Source organism: Oryx dammah, unplaced genomic scaffold, assembly GCF_014754425.2.
Source record: "Oryx dammah isolate SB20612 unplaced genomic scaffold, SCBI_Odam_1.1 HiC_scaffold_20, whole genome shotgun sequence".
Lineage (NCBI taxonomy): Eukaryota > Metazoa > Chordata > Mammalia > Artiodactyla > Bovidae > Oryx > Oryx dammah.
In genome coordinates, this window is record NW_024070204.1 from 63,606,772 (window position 1) to 63,613,477 (window position 6,706).

The following is a 6,706-nucleotide window of genomic DNA, read 5'->3' on the forward strand; positions in this document are numbered from 1 at the left end:
ATTTTTACTTGGGAGTGAGATTACTGGCTTGACTACTCTCTCCCCCTTTCGACTCTCCTTTTTCTCCACCAGGTCACCTCTATCTCCTCTCTCCCCCTTCTCTTTTTTACCCAACTCTGTGAATCTGTGTGTGTGTTCCAAACGGTGGAGAACACTTAGGGAACTGATTACTGGCTGGATCTGTCTCTCTCCTTTTGATTCCCACCTTTATCCTCCTGGCCACCTCTGTCTCCTTCCTCCCTCTTCTCTTCTCTGTATAATTCCATGAACATCTCTGAGCGGCCCAGACTGTGGAGCACACATAAGGAAGTGATTACTGGCTAGCTTGCTCTCTCCTCTTTTGATTCCAACTCATCTCATTCAGGTCACCTCTATCTCCCTCCTCCCTCTTCTCTTCTCCATGTAACTCTGTACACCTCTCTGGGTGTCCCTCACTGTGGAGAAACTTTTCATCCTTAACCTAGATGTTTGATCAATGGTACTGTATAGATGGAGAAGACTTGAGGCTGCTGTAAAAATAAGACTGAAAACCAGAAGCAGGAGGCTTAAGTCCAAATCCTGAGAACATCAGAGAACTCCTGACTCCAGGGAACATTAATTGACAGGAGCTCATCAAACGCCTCCATACCTACACTGAAACCAAGCACCACCCAAGGGCAAACAAGTTCCAGAGCAAGACATACCACACAAATTCTCCAGCAACACAGAAACACAGCCCTGAGCTTCACTATACAGGCTGCCCAAAGTCACTCCAAGCCCATTGACATCTCATAACTCATTACTGGACACTTCATTGCCCTCCAGAGAGAAGAAATCCAGCTCCACCCATCAGAACACTGACACAAGCTTCCCTAACCAAGAAACCTTGACAAGCCACCCATACAACCCCAGCCACAGTAAGGAAACTCCACAATAAAGAGAACTCCACAAATTGCCAGAATACAGAAAGGCCACCCCAAACACAGGAATATAAACAAGATGAAGAGACAGAGGAATACCCAGCAGGTAAAGGAATAAGATAAATGCCCACCAAACCAAACAAAAGAGGAAGAAACAGGGAATCTACCTGATTAAAGAATTTCAAATAATGATAGTGAAAATGATCCAAAATCTTGAAAACAAAATGGATTCACAGATAAATAGCCTGGAGACAAGGATTGAGAAGATGCAAGAAAGGTTTAACAAGGACCTAGAAGAAATAAAAGAGTCAATATATAGTGAATAATGCAATAAATGAGATCAAAAAACACTCTGGAGGGAACAAATAGTAGAATAACGGAAGCAGAAGATAGGATTAGTGAGGTAGAATGGGAGAAAGAAATGAATCAGAGAGGAAAAAAGAAAAAAGAATTAAAAGAAATGAGGACAATCTCAGAGACCTCTGGGACAATGTTAAATGTCCCAACATTCGAATCATAGGAGTCCCAGAGGAAGAAGACAAAAAGAAAGACCATGAGAAAATACTTGAGATAATAGTTGAAAACTTCCATGAAATGGGGAAGGAAATAACCACCCAAGTCCAAGAGACCCAGAGAGAGTCCCAAACAGGATAAACCCAAGGTGAAACACCCCAAGACACATATTAATCAAATTAACAAAGATCAAACACAAAGAACAAATATTAAAAGCAGCAAGGGGAAAACAAGTAACACACAAGAAGATTCCCATAAGGATAACAGCTGATCTTTCAATAGAAACTCTTCAGGCCAGGAGGGAATGGCAAGACATACTTAAAGTGATGAAAGAAAATGACCCACAGCCCAGATTACTGTACCCAGCAAGGATCTCATTCAAATATGAAGGAGAAATCAAAAGCTTTACAGACAAGCAAAAGCTGAGAGAATTCAGCACCACCAAACCAGCTCTCCAACAAATGCTAAAGGATCTTCTCTAGACAGGAAACACAAAAAGGGTGTATAAACTCGAACCCAAAACAATAAAGTAAATGGCAATGGGATCATACTTATCAATAATTACCTTAAACGTAAATGGGTTGAATGCCCCAATCAAAAGACAATGACTGGCTGAATGGATACAAAAATAAGACCCCTATATATGTTGTCTACAAGAGACCCACCTCAAAACAAGGTACACATACAGACTGAAAGTGAAAGGCTGGAAAAAGATATTCCATGTAAATAGAGACTAAAAGAAAGCAGGAGTAGCAATACTTATATCAGATAAAATAGACTTTAAAACAAAGGCTGTGAAAAGAGACAATGAAGGACACTACATAATGATCAAAGGATCAATCCTAGAAGAAGATATAACAATTATAAATATATATGCATATGCACCCAACATAGGAGCACCGCAATATGTAAGACAAATGCTAATAAGTATGAAAGGGGAAATTAACAATAGCACAATAATAGTGGGAGACTTTAATACCCCACTCACACCTATAGATAGATCAACTAAACAGAAAATTAACAAGGAAACTCAATCTTTAAATGATACAATAGACCAGTTAGATCTAACTGATATCTATAGGACATTTCACCCCAAAACAATGAATTTCACCTTTTTCTCAAGTGCTCACGGAACCTTCTCCAGGATAGATCACATCCTGGCCATAAATCTAACCTTGGTAAATTCAAAAAAGTTGAAATCATTCCAAACATCTTTTCTGACCACAATGAAGTAAGATTAGATCTCAATTATAGGAGAAAAACTATTAAAAATTCCAACATATGGAGGCTGAACAACACGCTGCTGAATAAGCAACAAATCACAGAAAAAGTAAAAAAAAAGAAATCAAAATATGCATAGAAACGAATGAGAACGAAAACACAACAACACAAAACCTGTGGGACACTAAAAGCAGTGCTAAGGGGAAGGTTCATAGCAATACACGAATACCTCAAGAAACAAGAAAAAAGTCAAATAAATAGCCTAACGATACACCTAAAGCAACTAGAAAAGGAAGAAATGAAGAACCCCAGAGTTAGTAGAAGGAAAGAAGTCTTAAAAATTAGGGCAGAAATAAATGCAAAAGAAACAAAAGAAACCATAGCAAAAATTAAAGCCAAAAGCTGGTTCTTTGAGAGGATAAATAAAATTGACAAACCATTAGCCAGACTCATCAAGAAACAAAGGGAGAAAAATCAAATCAATAAAATTAGAAATGAAAATGGAGAGATCACAACAGACAACACAGAAATACAAAAGATCATAAGAGACTATTATCAGCAATTATATGCAAGTAAAATGGACAACTTGGAAGAAATGGACAAATTCTTAGAAAAGTACAACTTTCCAAAACTGAACCAGAAAGAAATAAAAAATCGTAACAGACCCATCACATGCACAGAAATTGAAACTGTAATCAGGAATCTTCCAGCAAACAAAAGCCCAGTTCCAGACGGCTTCACAGCTGAATTCTATGAAAAAATTTCGAGAAGAGCTAACACCTATCGTACTCAAACTCTTCCAGAAAATTGCAGAGGAAGGTAAACTTTCCAAACTCATTCTATGAGGTCACCATCACCCTAATACCAAAACCTGACAAAGATGCCACCAAAAAAAAGAAAACTACAGGACAATATCACTGATGAACATAGATGCAAAAATCCTCAACAAAATTCTAGCCATCAGAATCCAACAACACATTAAAAATATCATACACCATGACCAAGTGGGCTTTATCCCAGGGATGCAAGGATTCTTCAATATCCACAAATCAATCAATGTAACACACCACATTAACAAATTGAAAAATAAAAGCCATATGATTATCTCAATAGATGCAGAGAAAGCCTTTGACAAAATTCAACATCCATTTATGATTAAAAAAAAAAAAAACTCTCCAGAAAGCAGGAATAGAAGGAACATACCTCAACATAATAAAAGCTATAAATGACAAACCCACAGCAAACATTATCCTCAATGGTGAAAAATTGAAAGCATTTCCCCTAAGTCAGGAACAAGACAAGGGTGCACACTTTCACCGCTACTATTCAACATAGTTCTGGAAGTTTTGGCCACAGCAATCAGAGCAGAAAAAGAAATAAAAGGAATCTAAATTGGAAAAGAAGAAGTAAAACTCTCACTGTTTGCAGATGACATGATCCTCTACATAGAAAACCCTAAAGACTCCACCAGAAAATTACTAGAGCTAATCAATGAATATAATAATGTTGCAGGATATAAAATCAACACACAGAAATCCCTTGCATTCCTATACACTAATAATGAGAAAATAGAGAAATTAAACAATTCCATTCACCATTGCAACTGATTGTGTATATATGTACCAAAAAAGAATAAAATACTTAGGAATATACCTACCTAAAGAAACAAAAGACCTATACATAGAAAACTATAAAACACTGGTGAAAGAGATCAAAGAGGACACTAATAGATGGAGAAATATACCATGTTCATGGATCAGAAGAATCAATATAGTGAAAATGAGTATACTACCCAAAGCAATCTATAGATTCAATGCAATCCCTATCAAGCTAGCAACGGTATTTTTCACAGAGCTAGAATAAATAGTTTCACAATTTGTATGGAAAAAAAAAAAAACTCGAATAGCCAAAGCAATCTTGAGAAAGAAGAATGGAACTGGAGGAATCAACCTGCCTGACTTCAGGCTCTACTACAAAGCCACAGTCATCAAGACAGTATGATATTGGCACAAAGACAGAAATGTAGATCAATGGAACAAAATAGAAAGCCCAGAGAGAAATCCACGCACCTATGGACACCTTATCTTTGATAAAGGAGGCAAGAATATACAATGGAGTAAAGACAATCTCTTTAACAAGTGGTTCTTGGAAAACTAGTCAACCACTTGTAAAAGAATGAAACTAGATCACTTTCTAACACCACATGCAAAAATAAACTCAAAATGAGTTAAAGATCTAAATGTAAGACCAGAAACTATAAAACTCCTAGAGGAGAACATAGGCAAAACACTCTGACATAAATCACAGCAGGATCCTCTATGACCCACCTCCCAGAATACTGGAAATAAAAGCAAAAATAAACAGATGGGACCTAATTAAAATTAAAAGCTTCTGCACAATAAAGGAAACTATAAGCAAGGTGAAAAGACAGCCTTCAGAATGAGAGAAAATAATAATAAATGAAGCAACTGACAAAGAATTAATCTCAAAAATATACAAGCAACTCCTGCAGCTCAATTCCAGAAAAATAAAAGACCCAATCAAAAAAATGGGCCAAAGAACTAAACAGACATTTCTCCAAAGAAGACATACAGATGGCTAACAAACACATGAAAAGATGCTCAACATCACTCATTATCAGAGAAATGCAAATCAAAACCACAATGAGGTACCATTTCATGCCAGTCAGAATGGCTACTATCCAAAAGTCTACAAGCAATAAATGCTGGAGAGGGTGTGGAGAAAAGGGAACCCTCTTACACTGTTGGTGGGAATGCAAACTAGTACAGCCACTATGGAGAACAGTGTGGAGATTCCTTAAAAAATTGCAAATAGAACTGCCTTATAATCTAGCAATCCCACTGCTGTGCATGCACACCAAGGAAACCAGAATTGCAAGAGACACATGTACCCCAATGTTCATTGCAGCACTGTCTATAATAGCCAGGACATGGAAGCAACCTAGATGTCCATCAGCAGATAAATGGATAAGAAAGCTGTGGTACATATATACACAATGGAGCATTACTCAGCCATTAAAAAGACTACATTTGAATCAGTTCTAATGAGGTGGATGAAACTGGAGCCTATTACACAGAGTGAAGTAAGCCAGAAAGAAAAACACCAATACAGTATACTAACACATATATATGGAATTTAGAAAGATGGTAACAATAACCCCGTATGCGAGACAGCAAAAGAGACACAAATGTATAGAACAGTCTTTTGAATTCTGTGTGAGAGGGTGAGGGTGGGATGATTTGGGAGAATGGCATTGAAACATGTACAATATCATATGTGAAATGAATCACCAGTCCAGGTTCAATGCATGATACAGGATGCTCAGGGCTGGTGCACTGGGATGACCCAGAGGGATGGTATGGGGGGGAGGTGGGAGGGGGGTTCAGGATTGGGAACACGTGTACACCGTGGCGGATTCATGTTGATGTATGGCAAAACCAATACAATATTGAAAAGTAATTAGCCTCCAATTAAAATAAGTTTAAAAAAAAGATTAATTCATCCCAAACTAGAGTCTTCCCAGGTGACACTAGTGGTAAAGAACACTCCTGCCAATGCAGGAATTGCATGGGAGGCATGGGTTTGATCCCTGAGTCAGGAAGATACTCTGGAATAGGAAATAGCAACCCACTTCAGTGTTCTTACCTGGAAAATTCCATGGACGGAGGAGCCTGGCGCATGGGCTACAGAGAGTCAAGCACACTGAGCAACTGAGCACAGCACAGCATTCCAAACTAATTAGAGGAGAATTCATCAGCTGGAACATGGCAAAGAGAATCCTAGACTTGTAGAAAGAAATTTAGCCTCATCATTTTCTGCATTTCAGAGAGTTTGAATAGAATACAGTAGAACCAGTAGGCCTTAACACATCTAAGGTGAATACAATACACAGTACGAAGTAGCAGGGAAAAGCCTGGGTTTTAGAGTCAGACTACCTCAATTCTGAGCCTGGGGCTACTGCTGAGTACTTGCATAACCTTAAATGAATTATTGCTTAATCTTTCTGTGGCTCAGTTTTTCACTTGTCTGTTTGGGTAACCATGCCTACCTCA